Source organism: Cyanistes caeruleus, chromosome 27 (assembly GCF_971803275.1).
Source record: "Cyanistes caeruleus chromosome 27, bCyaCae1.hap1.1, whole genome shotgun sequence".
Lineage (NCBI taxonomy): Eukaryota > Metazoa > Chordata > Aves > Passeriformes > Paridae > Cyanistes > Cyanistes caeruleus.
This window is the reverse complement of record NC_141727.1, coordinates 470,592-490,978: the sequence shown is the minus strand read 5'-3', so window position 1 is coordinate 490,978 and position 20,387 is coordinate 470,592. Positions and strand designations below refer to the sequence as shown.

At 49.2% G+C, this 20,387-nt stretch overlaps 2 protein-coding genes across 3 annotated transcripts in view; both read right to left on the bottom strand.

Annotated features, from left to right (window-relative positions):
* The window catches only part of ASIC2 (acid sensing ion channel subunit 2), a 370,847-nt gene that overhangs the window by 182,679 nt on the left and 167,781 nt on the right, over positions 1 to 20,387 (bottom strand). The window lies entirely within an intron of this gene.
* The window catches only part of LOC147649114 (uncharacterized), a 28,359-nt gene continuing 19,231 nt past the window's right edge, over positions 11,260 to 20,387 (bottom strand). Inside the window, exon 4 of the mRNA XM_086864459.1 lies at positions 11,260 to 12,133. The gene's annotated coding sequence lies outside the window, so the exon portion shown is untranslated. The remainder of the gene's footprint in view (positions 12,134 to 20,387) is intronic.

The window sequence follows — 20,387 nt, the reverse complement described above, 5'->3', positions numbered from 1 at the left end:
CTGTGGCTGGGTCACTGTTCCACATTTTCCAGGCTGTTGGGTTTTTTTGTGCCAAGTCTGGCCTGTAAGGGGAGGATTTTTCTGCCCCCCTGGGGGTTGCCCATGAATGTATTTACGGAGCTGATCTTCTCACCCAGCTGGAAACTGCTAGAGTCACTCTCAAGAGGCTTAAGAGAAAAGGCAGATGCTGGAAGGGCTGTCTATCACTTGGTCTGAATTCATCAAGTCATGGAATATCCTGAGCTGGGAGGGATCCACCAGGATCACCCAGTCCCACTCCTGCCCTGCCCAGACCCCCCAACAATCCCACCCTGTCCATCCCTGGAGCTCTGTCCAAGCTCTCCTGGAGCTCTGGCAGCCTCGGGGCCGGGACCATTCCCTGGGGAGCCTGGGCAGTGCCAGCACCTCTGGGTGTCTTTTCCTACAACCCAGCCTGATCCTCCCTGGCACAGCTCCAGCCATTCCCTCATTCCAAAGAGGGCTGAATTCAGATCAAATAGGTCAGTAAAGTCATTCCTTCAGAAATTCTGGATTCTGTCACCTTTCCTCACTGCTCTGGAGGGGGAAGATAATTTGGTACCCAAAGCTAATTTTCCCACCATCTCCATATTTCCATTCCCTCAGCAGGAGCAGGGGGAGGGTAACAGAAAACAAATGCTAGAGGCAGTAGAAATTCAGGTTAAAGATAAACCCCTGTCCATTGATCCAGGTATAGACTTGGAAATGGAGTTCTGTGCACAAAACCCCAGTGCTGAATCTAGCAGTTGGCTCCTGGAGGCCCTCAGCAGGCAGGTCCCACTGGGGATGTCCCAGGGGACAGCCAGGACAGCTCTGAGCCTGCCCTGGGACATCTCCCTGCATCCTGGGCCCAGTTTGATCCCACAGCTGGTTAAGGGAAAGGGAAGCTCAGCCCGGGGTCTGCTCCCCTCCAAGGCTGTCCTGGCCTGCAGGGCCACGGGAGGCAGAGCTGTGCCCTGACTGCTCATGGTGACAGTCACAGGAAACCCTCTGAGCTGAGGAAATTCTCCTGCTGTGAGGAGACTTCAGGCAAGTCCTGATCAAAGGGATTTGGGCAGAGCTGCCTCAGCCCCTGAGCCAAGCAGAGCTCAGCAGTGAGGGAGGCACAGCCCCAGCCCCAGCATCCCCACAGCTGGGACCTGCCCAGGATTCCCCTACTGAGAGCTGAGATCAGCTCCTGCCTCTCCCAGCTCCAGGAATTCCAGGATGGTTTGCTGGCCCTCAGCTTTACCTGAGGATGCTGAGCCTCCCCATGAGCCACCTTTGGTGGGTAAAAATCCCACAGGGTGCTGCCCAACCCTTCCACACTTCCCACACCATTCCTGGGGCTCTGGGGTTTAGGAAGCAGCCCCCCCCCCCCCCCCAGTGCAGGGTCACAGCTCTGCTGGGCAAGACTGGGGAGGCAGAAGGATTAAAATCTTGATTAATGTCTGACCTTCTTCAAGGAGCCTGAGTGCTGGTCAGGACTCCTTCTGGAACTTTCCATGCAATTGTGTCTGCTCCAAATAAGGACTTCAGTGTAAATTGTTGATAAAAGTGAACTTTCAGGGGTTTTGGGGAGACAAAACTTTCTTCAGACCATCTCTAAGTGCTGCTAACTTTGTAGGACTACACAAGCACAAAGAAGCTGTCCCCAAGCATGTGGGAACCTGGCCTAGTGCCCAGTGTTCCCAGCTGATCCCAGTCCTTATATCCATAGTGAAGGGACCAGCAGGAATTTTAGCAGTCACTAAATCGGACCCCTTGTGTCTCATAAACTGTGGAATTTTACCTGTATTCCTGAAGAATTTACCTGCAGTGAGACACAGGCACTAAAATATTTCCTTCCATGCCTAGCAGCATCCCAGATGCAGGAGTGAGGGAGAACCAGGTTTGTGAGGAGCACATTTGGCAGGAGCTGGGAAATGCCTTGGCTGAGCTCTCCAGAGCTGTTGTTTGACCACTGGAAGGGCTGGAACAGTGTCAGCATTGCTGTGTCTGAACAAAATTGCCCAAAGTGTTCCAGGAATTCATCTCAGAGGTCACAGAAATGGGGCCAAAACTTTTCAGGAGAGAGACAGAGCTGTGTAGGAAATTAAATCTGAGCAGATTACTTGGGAACACAAATCCCAGCTAAGCCTGTCCCAAATCCCACTGGAATTTCTCTCCTGGAGCAGCACAGTTGGAGCAGGATCCCCCTGGGCAAGGGCTACTTCCATCCCTGGCCAGAGTTTGGAACTGAGGAAAACTGAGATCCCCAAAAAGCAAGAAACCCCATTGAACTCAGGTGTGATAGAACATTCCTCAGGCACCCCTTCCCCACCCCCCAGGAATTGTCTCCATCAGGAGCAGAGGGGGCTCCCAGGGAATTCCAGGTGTCCTGGTTCCTAATCCAGAATTCCTTGCACCCTACACAGCTCAGGGCACCCATCTTGCCTACAAACCCCTTCCTCCTGTCCCCTGGAATTGTAAACAAGGAATTAGACACAATTTTGTTTGCTTGTGCCAGCTGCAGAGGGGAGTTACTTTTATTCCAGGTATTTTGCCTGTGAGCAGAATGATTTTGCTGAAATCAAGCCCTGGAGAGTCTCCCCACAGACTCAGGATTTGTGGCAGGACACCTCTGCCAGAGCCACGATGGGGATGCTCCACTCCAGGCTCCTGTAACTCGTGTTATCCGTGGGAACTCATCCCCAAAGTGCCCCAATCTAATGGAAGTGGAAGCAGGACGAGATGTTCCACTTTATTCATTGACTAATTCCAACCTCTTTCTGTGATCATTACCCCAGCTGCTGCTTCCTTTAAATCAAGTGGAATTGCTTTGCTCTCTCATTGCAAAATGAAAGCAGTGAAATCTACTTCTTATATTTGTGGAGCTTTGGGAAAAAAAAAGAAAGCGTATAGCAAGAAAAAAAAAAAGGAAAATCTGAGATTAAAAGGTATTTGTAAGTACTCTAATAAATATTTTAAGTATTTGTGCTCTCTAGGGAATATTCTCCCTTTGTTTCAGCCCCACACTCTGGGCTGAGGATTCCAGCTCATTCTGCCAGTGCAGGGACCTTCCCCAGCCCTGTGCAGGAGCTGCTTCAGCTGCAAAGTCACTTCCCACTTGTTCTTCCCCACATGGAAATGAAATTGGAAATCAAGTGTGAGGAGGAAACTCTTCTGCAGAAAGGTTCTTGTCACCTTCAGAGGGAGAGGGAGGGGCTGGGGCCGGTGACACTTCCCTGGCTGCTCTGACACTGCAGCACCGGTTCTGCAGGACTCGCATCACTGAGGAATTGGAAATGGGATTTGTTGCCTGGGAATGAAAGCAGGATCTTTCCCAAGGCCTCTATTCTGGGCCTTTCTATTCCAGCTCTTTGTAAAGCAGCAGAATTTCCCTCCCTGCTGCCCATGAGCAGAGTCCTCCCTGACCCGTGGTGACCAGAAGAGGTCACAGCCAGAGCTGCCACTAAAACCCAATTTTCCATTTCCTCGCCCTCTGCAGCACTCTGGGCACACCCCCCTTGTTTCCTGTCATGGGAATCCTCTGGGATTTGGGGATGCACAGAAGCCTCTGGTGAAATTCTTCCTCTTTTTCTGCCCATCACTTTGCATCACCCTAAAGGTACATCTCAGAATGTTCAAGAAGAGCCCCTGGCAGTTCCTGCTGCTCCCGGGTTCCTCAGCAGGATTCCCAGCCCCGCAGAACTGCTCAGCCACACTCTGGGCACACCCTGCTTTCTCCAAGCCTGGGGATCTGCTGGGATTTGGGATGCACAGAACACACCTGGGCAGTGCTGGGTGTTTACAGGGCAGAGGGAAGTTCAGGATCTCCCCTGAGGAGCAGCCTGCTCACACCCTGCCATGAATACCTGCACTTCACGACCTGTGGGTTGCATCTGTGGGAGAGGTGAGTGGGCACAGAGGTGACTCACCTTTGGACAGGTGAGTGGGAAGCCCAGCTCTGCTCCAATACTGAGATAAAATCCCAAAGCTGGTCCACAGGTGCTTTGTTTCTTTGGAATTGCAGATCCTGCAAGGCCAAAGGCCACAAACCCACCCAAAGCTGCCCATTTATTGTCCTTTAGACCCAGACTGAGACCAGATCTGATCAAGTTCTGATCAGGGAAGTTGAGTCAGGGTCTCACGGACACTCCTGATCCTACAGGATGATCCAATAATCCATTGGAACGGGTGATGGAGTTGCTCTTTGGATTCTGCACTAGGAATATTTATACTTTATTTATCAATGAATCCACCACAACCATTTTATGATCACCGTGTCCTACCCGTGCCTGACCATGACAGCTCTGCCACAGCAGTGCAGGTTTTAACGGTTTTTCATCATAAATTAGACCAGAAGAGTTTATTCACCCCTTTTGGAGTGACATTGAGGGATACAAAGGGTGGGAGTCACCTCCCCCAGCACAAGACCCCTGATTGTCCAAGGTCTCCCCTCTGCAGGTCACTGTCCCCACCCAGACAGCCGTGGAGGCTGCAGGTGACAGCCCAGTGATCCCCAGGTGTCTCAGGGCTCTGACTGGGCTGGGCTGCTCCCCCCAGCCAGCCCTGCCTCTCCCCATGCACAGGAGCTGGAATGATTGCCAGGGACATCTCTCAGCAGCTGGGGCTCAGGGGACTCAGCCAGAGTTGCTCCTGGGCTGTCCCAGGCCACAGCCCCCCAGCTGGGACCCACTGCTCCAGCAGCATGTCCCAACAGCAGCACTTGTCCCCAGGGACATGAACCCCTTCAGTGCCATCTGGCTCAGCTCTGGGCACGAGCCAAAGCAGCTTCGAAGGTCACCAGGTTCCTCTGCCAAGGCTGGGAGCAGCAGCTTGGCCCTTTCATCTGTCAGTTCTGCTTTACATCCCCTGTAAATTCCTGGCATCCCATCCCAAAATAACTCCCTCCACCTCTGTTTCAGCCTCCAGCTCATCAGGCTGTTCCTGCCCTGTCACCTCCTGTTCCCCTGTGTCACATCACGGCCTCACTGTGACAGGACAGGCTCAGCCAGGCAAGCGTGGATGTGGTTTGGGGGAGAAAGGGAGAGGACAGGGAATCAGGAATGGAATTAAACCCAGCACCTTTGATCAGCAGCACCTTGATCACCCTCCCCAGAGGTGTTTCCTTCCAGCCCTGGGAACTGTTTGCAGTAGTTCAGCTCCAAATCCTGCTGGATCCTTGCACCTCCCAAAGCATCTCCCGCTCTCGCCCTGATCATCAGGAGTCCAAGGAGCAGATGGGGACTGGGACACTGGGAACAGGATCCCTCTCAGCCCTTCACAATCATGCATCACCAGGCACTTCATGGATGGATTTAAGGATTCTTTGTGCCCAGGTGAGTGACCGAGCAAACTGGACATGTCACAGTGTCACAGGAAAAGGTCTCTGACACTGAAAGCATTTTAGGGCACTGCCTCAACCCCTGCCATGGAAAGCCACTGGGGAAGAGAAACAAAGAAGTGGTAAAACTCCTGAACCCTCCTGAAGGGGACTAGGTTTAGGTAGGATATTGGGGGGAAAAAAAATCCTTCTCTGTGAGGGTGAGGAGAACCTGGCACAGGGTGCCCAGAGCAGCTGGGGCTGCCCCTGGATCCCTGGCAGTGCCCAAGGCCAGGCTGGACATTGGGGCTGGAGCAGCCTGGGACAGTGGGAGCTGTCCCTGCCATGGCTGGGGGGGGCACCGTGTGGGTTTAAGTTCCTTTCTACCCTAAACCATCCTGGGATTCTTTGATATCCCTGCTCTACTCCAGGCTGAAAGGGGCTGATCAAGAGACCTCAGTTGTGTTACTAAATAAGAGCATGGATGGATCCCAAAGCTACAGAACATTCCCTCCCTCCAGAGACAACTGTCAGCCTTCACTACAGGCTGTTATTAATAATTAGTAGCTATGGCAATATCCTACAGGGGTAAAATCCAGTGCTCAGAAATCCTGTGAGGGGCTTTAAAGTGGCAGTGAGGTTCCTGCATACCCCGTGCAGTCACACTGACACTGATGGGAGAGGAATGTTTGTTATTCTCGGTGCAGACACAGGTGCTGCCCATGGGGCAGAGTCTCAGCTGATGCAAGGAGACAGCTCCCGAGGAGCCAGGTGATCATCTGCCCTTGCAGGGCCAGGGGAGGGTGGCTCATGCCCTTGGTTTGGAAATGCCAGATGAAAAGGAGAAGGGAGAGGAAAAACATGCACAGTTTCTTTGGGGACAGAGGGCTTTGTGCTCCTGAGGGATGGCAAGGAGCACTTCCTCCTTAGCTGCTCAGTTTTCTAAAATGTTTTTTCCAGCAGGAGGTGAGGCTCACTGGGCTGCCAGAGGAATGGGACAGGAGGGAGCCCTGGAGGACCCATGGAATGTGCTGTCCCTGCAGGGCACATCCTGCACTGGGCAGGCAGCACCGGGGACACAGGGACAGAACTGCCCCTCCATCCAGGGTGGAACGTCCATCCTCATCCCTCAAAGCTTCCCTCAGGGGGGTGACACATCAGGGTGACACTTCCCAGCTCTCCCAGTCCAGCTCTGTGCCTGTAGTAGCTGCCAGACCGGGAATCTGCACATTCGGCACAGGGGCCAAAAAGAGTTTGTTTGGGTTCAGGCTCCCCAGTCCCTGTCCTGGTGTGGCACTGCCAGCCTGGCTTAGTCCCACAGGGCTGGGAGCAGCAAAGGGATCACCCTGAGGAGCCTCACACGGATTGCAGGGTGCCAGAGACGTTCTCTCCACCTGGTGCTCCTGAAACAGCCTCCTGGAGCTGTGCAGTGACATTTCCCTTCTGTGGGATCAGAGGCTGCAGCCGGGAGCTGTCTGTGCCTCCTGTCACCTGCTCTGAGCAGCTGCAGCAGGAGAACAGCAATCTGGGACTTCAGGTTAATGGCTTTGCTGTTCTACCTTATCAGGTGTCTCCTACAGCTGCTCCTGGGATGGGTGATGGATTTCCAGCCTCAGCAGTTAACAAGAGAGGGTGAAGGAAAGCACTCACAGCCCCACATGCACTCCCCGTCCCTGATGACACTTTGTCATTTTGTTTTTACTGAACCCTGCATTAAATGTTTAATTTCTAAACTCTCCCCCTTGGCCAAAGCCACACCTGCAGTTGATCAGAGACAGTTTGGGCCGTTCTTGAAAGGACAAAGTTGCTGTGTTTGACTGCAAACCCCCACAGCTCCAACCCGACCTCGCTGGGGACAGGGTTTGTGCTCAAGGTGGTCAAGCTCTGCTGTCCCAACCCCGAGGTGGACCCAGCACTGAGATCTAGGTGAGCTCAGGACAGGGATAATCCATGCCCAAATCACCCTAGGCTCAGTTCTAAGCCAGCCTCCCAAAGTCTGCCCAGGCCAAATGCGCTGAGGTCGTGCGGGAGCTCTCCCGGTTTAACCCCAGCGCAGTTCCTGGTGTCACTGGAGCTGCACCAGCCCACAGTGGCAGTGGGATAACTCCCAGTTCCTCACTGAGCATCCCTGCAGTGTTTGAGCGCCCCTCACAAGCATCATTCCTTGCCCGGTGGTTCCTCGGAATATTAATTATACTGACTACTAATTAAAAGAATGTGGCCGTGAGAGGAGTCGGGGCCCAGGGAGAGGGTGACAGCAGGGACAGGGCCCCGTGTCCCCAGGCTGGCAGCAGGAAGGCTGAGTGGATGGAGCTGTGGGTGGGATCAGTCGGGATGGCAGCAGGGGAAGTGCCCAGAGGAATGGGCTGACCTGGAACGGGGCAGGAGCCATGAACTCCTCAGCAGCTCCTTCACTGCAGCCCTTGCAGCAATCACTGTTATTAACTGGGGCTTTCTTCTAATTCAGGACTTGTTCCTCTTAGAAAAAGCCTTTAAAAAGCATCTGACTGAAACAATTACCTGAAGCAAAAGGCTTTTAAATAATGGAGCAGCATTTAGAGAAGAGGGTTTGATGTTCAGTGTCCCCCAGGCCAGGAGCCAGCTGCAGGTGCAGATTCCTGCCAGGAGCAAGACCTTGTCCAGCAGAGAAACAAATTCAGTTCCAGAATGAGGAAATAAATCTCCTTTCAGCCAAACACCTGCATTTCCTCACCACCTTGTCCCTCTCTTTAAACTCCAGCCACAGCATTCCCTCAGTACTGGATAACCCCACCAGGGCTGCCTGAGCCCCTCACGGGGGAGGATGTGGGGGGGATGTTTGTGGGCAGATCCAGAGGAACATGGGACTGTTTGAACATTCACCTTCTGTGCTGTTACCCTGGTGACATGGATTTCATCCCAGGCCTTGGGAAAATGGCAGCTTCGGAAGGCAAACCAGGAATTTCTGTATTCTGGGAGAAAAGCATGAAGCTTCAGGGTCCCATCCAAACCTTCCCTTGGAGCCGGGCTGGCAGAGCTGGGAATGCTTACCTGGAGAGGAGAAGCTCCAGGGAGAGCTCAGAGCCCCTTGCAGAGCCTAAAGGGGCTCCAGGAGAGCTGGAGAGGGACTGGGGACAAGGGATGGAGGGACAGGAGGCAGGGAATGGCTGCCAGTGCCAGAGGGCAGGGCTGGATGGGATCTTGGGCAGGAATTGTTCCCTGGCAGGGTGGGCAGGCCCTGGCACAGGTGCCCAGAGCAGCTGGGGCTGCCCCTGGATCCCTGGCAGTGCCCAAGGCCAGGCTGGACATTGGGGCTGGAGCAGCCTGGGACAGTGGGAGCTGTCCCTGCCATGGCAGGGGTGGCACTGGGTGGGATTTGAGATCCCTCCCAACCCAAACCATTGCATGATCCTGTGCTGGTCCATGTCCAGCTCGTCGCCCACCAAGACTGCAGAACTGTCCCCACTGAGCATTTGGACACCTGTCCCTGTACTGCTGCCTCAGAAATGCAACTTTGATTTAACTGCACATTGGCCCTTCAAACCCCGGGCTCAGCAGGGCACGAAGGCTGTAATTACCATCCCAGGGAAACTCGCTGCTCATTTACTGCTGTGGCTCTGACAGCTCCTGGGCCCCATGAAATGTGTGTCAGCCAGGCACCAAACACACCTGTTTCTTCTTCTCTTCCCATTCTGGAGAGGGGGAGAGGGGCCAGGCTGAAGCAGTGAGTATGAAAATCAACTGCTAAAGGAGGAGGCAAAGCCGTCCCAAAGCAGTTGATGATTTTCAGAGTGAAATGCGGGAATTGTTCCTGTTTTTCAGGCAAATGGGAGCCAAAGCCCTCAGGGAACAGCAGGATCACACAGGGTGAGTCCCACTGGAGGAGCTGAGGGCCTCACATTTCCCCTAAAACCCTCTCATATCAACAGCCAAAGGCTGGAATGACTCTCCTCTCCTCCCATCATTCTGATGGGAATGACATCTTTGCAGCTGCAGAACAGCTTCAGAAGGAAATTACAGGAGTGCTCTGTTCAAAGGGGATCCTCCATGTCTGCTTAGGAGAGGGAACTTTTTGTTAAGGCTGGGTTAAATATTTACCTATAAACATCTTCCCTCCAGCAGAAAATTCCTTTTAGGTGAAAAACCAAAGGCTGTCCTTCCGTCCTTCTATCCTTCCTTCCTTCCCCAAGACCTTCACGCTTCCCTCCAAGCACTCTTAAGAGGATTTTTGTTAAATTCACTTCTTTTGGCAATAAAAACTCCTCAAATGTCTCCCTCCAGACCCCCTCTGGGAAAACAAATTAATTTAGAGCTCAGGATGTTCAGTAAAATTATAAAAAATATTCATGGGGGAATCCTGGGGTTTTCCCAGCCTGATTTTCTTCCTCAGGAAGAAAGCACATAGATCAAAATAATTTGTTTTGCTGCTGATAGCACATTAACTTTATCCTAGAAAATTCAGGCTGAATCAGTTCCAGTGACTCCAGAACCAGCCAGAAAAACAGCCCAGCAACACAGAACAAGCAGAAGTTAATAAATATTTCAGCTCTGTAGTTGGAAATAATTTGGATGATGCCTCCATATCCTACAAGGATAATGAAATCCTTCATGTTGCAGTGCCTCAAAGCAATGTTTGATTGCACAGACGGAATTCAATAGAATTAAAGAGCTTGTTAAACATCAGCTCCTCAAGTCAAACAGTTTAAACCTGAAGCTCCACTTCATCTGCATGGAAGAGGATTAAGAGCAGCTATCCAGGAACATTCCAGAACTTGTCACAGCTGTGGAGAAACTGTTATCAGGATGTCAAGTCAGGTTTAAGGCAGCTTTAGGGGTGGAAGTTTGGTCTCCTGAGGGAATGCCTTGATCAGATGTTTGGCTCTGCTGGAGCGATGCTGGCTCAGCCCTTCTGCCTTTGTGACTTTTTGTGTCTCTCCCCTCCATCACCCAAACAGGTTTAGGATGGGCTGGACTCTGCCTCGGACAGAAAAGGCACCACTGACTAAAACCTGCCCCTGCAGGGACCAGGTGCTGTTCAAACCCTGCATTTCTGGGTGTTTTTATTTTTCATATCTCAGAGAAATTTCCTGCTTTGGGCTCAGTGAGTTCTTGTCACCATTAAAAGAAAAAGAAATTAGTTTGGGTTCAAAGGGCCCTCAAAGCACCCAGTGCCACCCCTGCCATGGCAGGGACACCTTCCATTGTCCCAGGTGGCTCCAAGCCCTGTCCAGCCTGGCCTTGGGCACTGCCAGGGATTGGGATCCCACAGCCTGCCTGGGCACCTGTGCCAGGGCCTCTCCCCACTGGGGTTTCCACCCCTCCAGCCCCTCCATGCCATGGTCAGAGTGGGGTGTTGAGGGAGTTTAGTCCTGAAGTTTGAGTCAAACATGGAATTAACAAAGCGAGGCTTTGCACAAAGCAGGATTATCCAAGGTGGTCAGCATTGAATGGGCCCTGAACACAGGGAAACCTCACTAAGGAGGGAGGGAAATACCAACAGGAATTTTGTTGGGAGCTGCTGCCAAATTCCTGGAGGGAATGACTGAAGGTGTTCCTGACAGGGCAGTCAGGGATGGGCACAAGGAGGAGCCTGTCCCCTACAGCTGGGCACTGTCACCACCTGCAAGCCCCTGGTGACACAGGGACATTAGTGCCTCAGTGCATCACAGCCATCAAGGAGTGATTAGAGTGATTCAGTGAATGCACAAAGAAATTGAGAAATGAATTGTAAAATGAAGATATAAAATCAGCATCACCAGTTCACTCCTGCCAGATCCCCCATTCCAGCTCCAACTGCTGGATTTTTAATGCATTTATAGAATTTTAAGGTCCTGGCAGGAGCTTGTGCTGGACTCAGGTTCTAGGAGCACCCACTTACCCCAGCACTGAGTCTGGTGCCATGAAACCAGAGATTAAAACATTTCTTCCAATCCTCACTCATATAAAAGATGAGGAAGATACCACTCAAAATTAAGTTTGGAGTTTTTTAATTTCATGGAAAAAAGTGCCAAGATTAAAAGGAAAATACAAATCCTTCTTCAAAACAGAAAGGAAAAGTGAAGAATTCACAGATTAATTGGGGAAACTGAAGTGTCTCTCCCAAATATCCAAAAATTACCCAGGCATAAATGAAATATTTAATACCAATGATTTTGAAGAGCTTCATTTCCCTGTTAATATTCTGAAAAGTTTTATCTGTTCATGTAACATCCAGGTGAGCAAAAAACCTTTTGGAATGGAGAAGCTGCCCTTTGTTTGAAGAAGAATCTGTCGATTTTTTAATACTTTTTTCCTTTCCTTTCTCACCAAAGAGACAAATGACCTTTTCCTGTGAAAGGCACTAATTGTGATGCACTTTTATTTTCAGTTCTCACCGAGAGGCTCCAGGGCAGCCCAGGTGCCTCTCCCTTGGTTGCTCTGGGGAGGTGGATCAGCCCCAGATTTGGGGCTGTGGGATTGAATTGTGTCAGGACTTTGCTCCCATTAAGGGTTAATGAGAACTTCACACCCTGAGCTGAGCAGGGCAAGGTTCATCCTGTGACACATCAAACCCAGAACAGGGAACAACTCCTTTCTCTTCCACTCACATGAAAGTTCATCACTGCAAAAATAAAAATATTGGGCACAGGCAGGAGCAGGAACTGGGCAAACCCAGGTCTGGGCAGAACTGGGTGGAATACAAGATGATTTTAGCAATTGGCATCTTCTGTGCCCTGGGGTGGCTTCAAAAGCCACATCTGAGCTCTCTCATGTCCAGGGTCGTCCTCCATTTCCCAGCAGCCTGGATTTCTGGAAAGCAGCACATTTTTTGGGTTTCCATTTGGTTTATCCCCCAGAGACAAACTCCACCTGTAATCCAAGAGGAGGAAATGTGAACCTTTAATTCAGAACAGTTCCATCTCCTTTGGAGCAAACTCCCAGTTGAATTCCCTGTGCTGGGAGGTTCTGTCCATGCTGCTCCACGAGGATGTTGCTTGTATTCCTTTGGTTATTAAGGACTATAGATCCCTGAAATAGTTTGGAAAACTGACCTCAATTTCAACAATTGCACTTCAAGTCCATCTCTTTCTACTGCCCCAAGCCATAATATATTTGTGGGTATATTTTTTGAACTTTAATATAAGCTCATAAATATTTATGGAATTGAAGACTCTGGAAGCAAGTATGGATTATTTTGGAGCACAAATGAGATGAGATGCAGCTGAGGGAGCTGGGGGGCTCAGCTGCAGAAAAGGAGGTTCAGGGGAGACTGTGGACATGATTTTCTGAATTTGAGAGAGTTTCAGGCTCTCAGGGGCTGATCTGTTTTCCAAGGGAAAGTCTTTTGGGAAACTTTTCTCTCTCAGGGACTGTTGTGTAAATAAGGTTTTGGTTCTTGAAATAACAACACAGATGATCTGAGAGTGTTTTTCTCTTGTCCCACCAATGGGATGAGAGAGGTGATGTTCCTTGTACCAATCAGGTTAACCTGTATCAGAACACCTTATAAAAAGGGTTGAAAACCCCAAAATAAAGGCTTTTGCCTACTGAAATAAACCTTGTCTGCTTGTGATAAGAACCCTCACTTCATACTGTGTGTCCTCTAGTGACAGGGGACCTTCTCTCTCAGAATTCTTTAAATATTTCTGATACACTTTAAAAACAGGGTTTTTTTAGAGAAGCCATCATGGAACAACTGAGCTTTCCACAGACTCAGTTTTGTAGGAGAATGTTTTCTAAGCACTCAGTGGATTAATTGGTTAAAATTCCAAATAGGCAGAGACTTGAGCAGGCAATAAAAATGTACGGTTCATTCTCACCAGACTGGCCCTGTTTGGGGTGTGTTTGTCTGATCTTAAAATTCTCCTGATCTTTTGGGGTTTATAGAGAGGGGTGGGAACAGCACTCCAAGATGGGGTGAGGCCAATTAATTCTGCATGCAGGCACGACCCTCCAGTCTCCCTCAACTCCTGGGAGCTCTTTGACTAAAAGCCTCTTGGAACTGGAACCTCCTGGGCTCCAGCTGTTCCCCAGCCCAGGATTTAGAGCTGCAGGTTCAAGGTGTCTCTGCCCTCTTCCCTGAGAGCCCCAGATCAGCCAAGCAGGAGCCTCTTTGTGCACTTTGCACAGGGCATGAAGTGTTCCATGGGGGAAATGTGGGATTTGCTTACATTGTGAACATCACCCCCCACCCAATTCCTGGAGTGTATTCTCCAGAGGCCACAGGCAGGACTCAAAACACAGCACACACCAGCCTGAAATTCAGGCTCTGATTCCCCTGAAAGGGGAAGGGCTCTGTAATAAAGAATTGGGTAAATAAAAATTCGGAATAAGAAGTTTAAATAAAGTATGTATAATTATAACTAAATGTAAGCATGGAATAAGGAATTCTCCTCCCGGTCGAGATAGAATTCCTTTTCCAAAAACCACGAATTGCAAAAGAACCCCCCCAGATAACAGGTTTCAACAGACTCATCAACTCGGAGGAAAAGACAGGACACAGGCCATCACAGGAACAAAAGAACCAGCCTAAAAGTCTACCTCCAGAGAAAGGCAACGCCCGGCCGATTTCGGCCGGAGACCATCAAGCAAGACAAAAGGGACGAACCCCAGGAAGATGGTCGTTGCCAGAATCGAACACCACACCTGCCAAACCCATACTACAGAAACTCAATCAAGAAAGACAAAGAAGAGACTACTCCTCTGAGATATCCATCGGCACCAGCCCGGATCTCTCAATCCCGCTGTGATGAAATATGTTAAAATACATACAGACTCACTTTACATTTGAGGAGACTCTGCCCGGATACTTACTGACTCAATGTTCTAGGCCAGGAAATCCATTCACCCGACAATCAGGGACATTTGGTGAATGGAAACTGGTTGGAATTCTAGCCTGGGGACATAAAATCCCTATAAAAACCCAGGCCAGAGGACCCTCAGACGTGGATTTGGGAACACCTATACCTTGCGTATAGACCCTGTCCACCCAGCGCTGCGCTGTCCATTTATTGTGGTTTTTTTTCCTCACTGTTTGTTGCTTTATTAATTTATAATAAATTAATCTTTGTTAATCTTTAATTTGCCGTTGCATTTATAACAGATTGGTGCCGTGACTCGGATCGGAAGAAACTGTGGGAGAATCTCGCTGTCCAGGGGGGTACCCCCGCTGAGTTCAGCGGCCTGGGGAGCAGAGACCCTCCGCAGTTCGCTCCAATTGCCGAACCAAATTTAGGCTGAGGAAAAACCATAATAAAGAGGAACGGATCCAGAGAGCTCGGGAAGGCAGGAGCCTTCGGGAAAGCCGCGGCTTGGTAGCTCATAAAAAGTCATACGTGCACGAAGACGCCCTCGCAGGAAAATTGCTGTAAGTACTGTGAGGTTGAGCGGGTGATCGGGCGAGTTTGTGAGAGACGTGACCTGGTCACGAAGCGAGTGTGGACTTCAAGGCCGCGTTTCCATCCTCCCGCGAGGGAATTGGCCGGCCGCGAAGGAAGCGATTCTGTGTGAAAGTGTCTCTCTTTCCTTACTCGTAAAGCCTGAGGCTAAAGGGAGTCTCAGGGGACCGATCAAAGGGGGCTGAGAGAGGAAGGGACGTCCAGTCGAGCTCTGGAACTGGTAAACTCTCTCAGCCAAAAGATTTAGAAAGTCGGAACATCGAGAAAACCCCGGTACAGCTAACCGAGAGGTAAGTATTGGTGCGATCTAGGACTTTCAGACGAAGAAAAAGACGAACACAACGCAGAGCAGGTAAGAATCGTAAGAAAATGGGACAGAGAAAAAGTAAAACGCAGAAACTAGATAACGAGAAAAGTCCATCAGAAGAATCAAAGCAAATGCTAGACATCCCACCAGAGAGTCCTTTAGGGTGGATGTTGAGAAATTGGGAAATTTGTCCCGAGAGACGAGAAAAATCAAAGGCAAAAATGATTTACTACTGTGCCGAGATCTGGGGAGGACAAGAATTGAGAAAATGTCTCACTTGGCCAGTATTGGGAACATTTGATAAATGGACGTGCAGGGAATTACTCGCACACGTAGAGAAAAAGGTCTCGCCAGACGGCGAGGAGAAAGAGTATGCCAAACTCTGGTTAAATACCAGAGTGCGGCTGTTTCCAGTGAAACAGAAAAACGAACATAAGACAGAGACCTGGGAACCCCTGGATCACTTACCCCCTCCGTACCGCGGGCCAGTAGAGCCGCCGGTGATGGACCAAGTAGTACCATCAGCACCCGAGGGTTCCATGGGGCAACTAGCAGAGGCACGCTCCCCTCAACCACCGGGAGTAGTGCCAGAAACCCTCACTACCCCCCCACCTGCAGAAAACCCAGCCACCGCACCCTCTTTGGAGTCGGTGTTGACGCAAGGATGGGGCTTACCCCCTCCACAAATCCCGGTCCGGCCACCACAGCTGGGACCACCGAAAGTATCCGAAGGGAACCCTCTGAGTCACTTAGCTGCGGCAGACATCCCGCCAGCAATGAGGGGAAACCCTCCCGCAAACTCCAGTTCCCCTCCTGCAAGCAGGACTCGGTGGAAATCAAAAATAGGGAATGGAGAATGGGGAGAGACAGAAAGTGGGCACCGAATGTTCCCTCTCAGGGAAGTGCCAACCGCCCCCGGAGTAATTGGATTTGTAAACGTGCCCCTTAACTCAGGGGATGTACGAGCATTCAAAAAAGAAATGGGGCGACTGCTAGATGACCCATTTGGAGTGGCCGAAAGATTAGACGATTTTCTAGGGAGTAGTATTTACACCTACGAAGATCTCATGGCCATCCTGAGATCCCTGTTTAGCCAGGAAGAGAGAGAGATGATTAAACAGGCGGGCATCAGGGATTGGGAAAGGCGGCACCCGCAGGGAACACCCGGTGACCAAAAGTGGCCGAGCGTAAGCCCGAGTTGGAGCGCCCAGACCGAAGAAGGGAGAAGAAGCATGATGGATTTGAGGAATATCATCGTGCAAGGAATAAGAGAGGCGGTCCCCAGAGGACAGAACATTAGCAAAGTATTTGGGGAATGTCAGGGAAAAGAGGAATCCCCTACCGAATGGGTAGAAAGGCTGCGGAGAAGTCTGCAAATTTATTCCGGGACTGATCCCAGTTCTCCGGTGGGGGAGGTCCTGCTGAAAACGCAGTTTGTGGCTAAATCATGGGAGGACATTAGGAAGAAATTGGAGAAAATTGATGGATGGCAGGAGAAGAGTCTCCAAGAGCTTCTAAGGGAAGCTCAGAAGGTTTATATGAGGAGAGAAGACGAAAAACAGAAACTTCAAGCCAAAATATTAGTGGCTGCAGTAAAAGAAGTTCAAAAACACGAACAGAAACAGGGAAAGCCGATACCTAAAAAACAAAAAGGATCCCAAAAGGAGGAAACTCCTCCTCGAAAGGATCCTCCTGAGTGCTTCTACTGTAAGAAAGTAGGACACATAAAAAAGGATTGCAGGAAACGAATAAAAGATGAACAAATATTTAAAGAAGATTAGGGGGGTCTTGGGCTCTTCCAAATGGGGACAGTAACAGCAAAGGAGCCCTTGATAAAATTGAAGGTAGGTCCCCACCGCCAGGAAATGAGTTTCCTGGTTGATACCGGGGCTGAGAGAAGCACCCTGCAGAAATTGCCTATAGGGTGTGAAACGAGTAAAGAAAAAGTAATTGTAATTGGCGCAAAAGGAGATCCATTCAAAGTCTCGGTAATCAAGGAGGTGGAAATCGAGTCAGAAAATAAGATATGTTTAGGAAATTTGTTGCTTGTAGAAGAAGCCGACTACAACCTATTGGGAAGAGATATGATTATAGCTTTAGGAATAAATATCATTGTGAAAAATTCAGAATTAGTAGTGAAGGTGTTGCATTTAACTTCAAAAGATGAAAAGGAAATTGACCCCCGAGTATGGCACTCAAAGGGGGAAGTGGGAAAATTAGATATTGCTCCCATCAAAATTGAAATTGAGAATCCAGAGAATCCGATAAGGATCCGACAATACCCCCTCCCCGCCGAAGGGAGGAAGGGTTTGAAATTAATAATTGACGAGCTGCTTAAAGGAGGCACGCTCGAGCCCTGCATGTCCCCACATAACACCCCCATCCTGGCAGTAAAGAAAGCCGATGGGAACTTCCGATTGGTTCAGGACTTGAGAGCTGTAAATGCTAGAACCCGAACCAGGTTTCCGGTAGTAGCAAATCCTTACACTTTACTAAACAGACTCTCACCAGAGGATGTATGGTATAGTGTAATTGATTTAAAAGATGCTTTCTGGACATGTCCTCTAGATGAAGGGAGTAGGGATTTTTTCGCTTTCCAGTGGGAGGACCCAGATACCAATCGAAATCAGCAATTGCGGTGGACGGTCCTTCCACAAGGATTCGTTGAATCTCCGAACTTGTTCGGACAAGCCTTAGAGCAGCTACTCACCCAATTCACTCCAGAGGAAGGGACAAAACTGTTACAATATGTAGACGATTTGCTAATCGCCGGGATCACGGAAGAGCAGGTGAAGAAATGTACCATTTCCCTGCTGAATTTTTTGGGACAAAAGGGGTTGAAAGTGTCTAAATCCAAGCTGCAATTCACTGAGCCCGAAGTAAAATATCTTGGACATTGGATATCACAAGGGAAAAAGAAATTAGATCCCGAAAGGGTGATGGGAATCCTTGAACTTCCTGCCCCACAAACCAAGAGACAAATTAGGCAAGTTTTAGGGCTCATGGGATATTGCAGACAGTGGATTGAGGGATACAGTGAAAAGGTGAAATTTCTGTATGAAAGGCTAAATACAGATCGATTAAAATGGACAGGGCAAGACGAAATTAAATTTCAAGAACTAAAGAATGCCCTTGTCACTGCTCCAGTTTTAACATTACCAGACATCAGAAAAGAGTTTCAACTGTTTGTCGACATAAGTGGACAAACAGCACAAGGAGTTTTAACCCAGGAATGGGCAGAAAAGAAGAAACCTATAGGGTTTTTGTCCAAAATCCTAGATCCAGTCAGTCGGGGCTGGCCCACGTGTCTGCAAGCAATTGTGGCAGTAGCACTGTTGGTTGGGGAAGCCAAAAAGGTAACGTTTGGAGCTCCCCTGATAGTTTATACTCCACATGATGTAAGAAATATCTTACAACAAAAAGCGGAGAAATGGTTGACCGATTCAAGGCTTCTGAAATATGAAGCCATGTTAATCAGTTCGCCAGGATTAGAATTAAGGACAACCTCTGCACAAAACCCTGCGCAATTTTTGTACGGGGAACCAACGGGAAAGCTACTACATAATTGTATTGAAGCAGTGGAATTACAAACTAAAGTAAGACCCGATCTGGAGGATCAGGAATTGGAAGGAGGAGAAAAATGGTTTATCGATGGTTCCTCGAGAATGATGGAGGGAAAACGTAAATCGGGTTATGCCATCATAAATGGTATAACAGGACAGACTGTAGAATCGGGTCCCCTAAAAGCAAATTGGTCAGCACAGGCTTGTGAACTTTTTGCTCTCCTAAAAGCCCTCAAAGGCTTGAAGGGAAAAAGGGGAACCATCTATACCGATTCAAGATATGCATTTGGGATAGTACATACCTTCGGGAAAATTTGGGAAGAAAGGGGTCTGATCAACACTAAAGGAAAAGGATTGGTACATGAGGAAATAATTAGACAAATTTTAGAAGCAGTCAGGGAGCCACTGGAGATATCTGTGGTTCATGTAAAAGGACACCAGACCGGACGACAATTCCATACAAGGGGAAACAATTTAGCGGATAAAGAGGCGAAAAGAGCGGCATTGTTAACCGTAAGTATTTCTGAGCTAGTCCCAAGGGAACCCCCAGAGGTTTCAGTGCTTCCTTCAGAAAAGGAGCAGGAAGACTTCAAAAAGGTAGGGGGACATTTCAAAGAGGGTAAATGGTGGTTACCTGACGGGAGGGAGTTGGTCCCGAAAGGAATAGCAAAAGGGATACTCAAAAGACTACATGCACAAACCCATTGGGGAACCAGGGCATTGGCTGAACAATTTTTAAAATTCTTCGGGTGTAAGGGAATCTTCGAGCTTGCAAAACAAGAGGTACAGGGATGTGTGATATGCCAAAAGGTAAACAGAGCAAATTTTCGGCAAACCAATTGGGGAGGTCGGCCAATCTCATATCGACCATTCGAAAGAATCCAAGTGGATTTCACGGAATTACCGAAAATTGGCAGAAATAAATATTTATTGGTTATAGTAGATAAATTGACACATTGGGTAGAGGCCTTTCCCAGAGCTAAGGCCACGGCTCAAACAGTGTCTAAAATTCTACTGGAGGAAATAATTCCTAGGTATGGTATTGTAGACCATATTGATTCGGATCAGGGTACACATTTCACCTCGAAAATTATCAAACAGTTGTCCGATGCGTTAGGGATCAGATGGCAATATCATACTCCTTGGCACCCTCAGAGCTCGGGGCAAGTGGAAAGAATGAATCAGACATTGAAGTCACAAATATCCAAATTGACAATTGAAACAAAAATGTCCTGGGTCAAATGTCTCCCCTTGGCATTGTTGAATATAAGAACCATGCCGAACTCAGAAACAGGACTATCCCCCTTTGAAATGTTGTATGGAATGCCGTACAAGCATGGTATGCCGGTTGAACATCCTCAAACAGAGGATGTTCAACTCCAACCTTATCTCATTTCTATAAATAAAAACTTACAGGAGTTAAGGAGAAGAGGATTGATTCCTCAAAGCAGCACGTTGGGATTTCCGATCCACCAAATTCAACCAGGGGACAAGGTACTGATCAAAGTGTGGAAAGAGCAACCCCTCAGTCCCCACTGGGAAGGACCATTCCTCGTCCTCCTGACTACAGACACCGCGGTTCGCACAGCTGAAAAGGGCTGGACACACTCTTCCCGAGTGAAGAAAGTTTCGGTTCGCGACTCCCCCGAGTGGAAAATTGTAACCCCTCCGGGAGATTTGAAAATCAGGCTTCAGCGGAACAACCAATGAGCAACGAAGACAGGATAAGTTGCACCAATTTTGAATGTTATTGCTTTCCTTTTGTACATTTTAAGTGTGCATATTGTAAACAAACGTGGGTGACTCATTGTTTGGGAGGGCAAAAACCGAAAGGGTTGTGTGCCGCGTGTTACAAA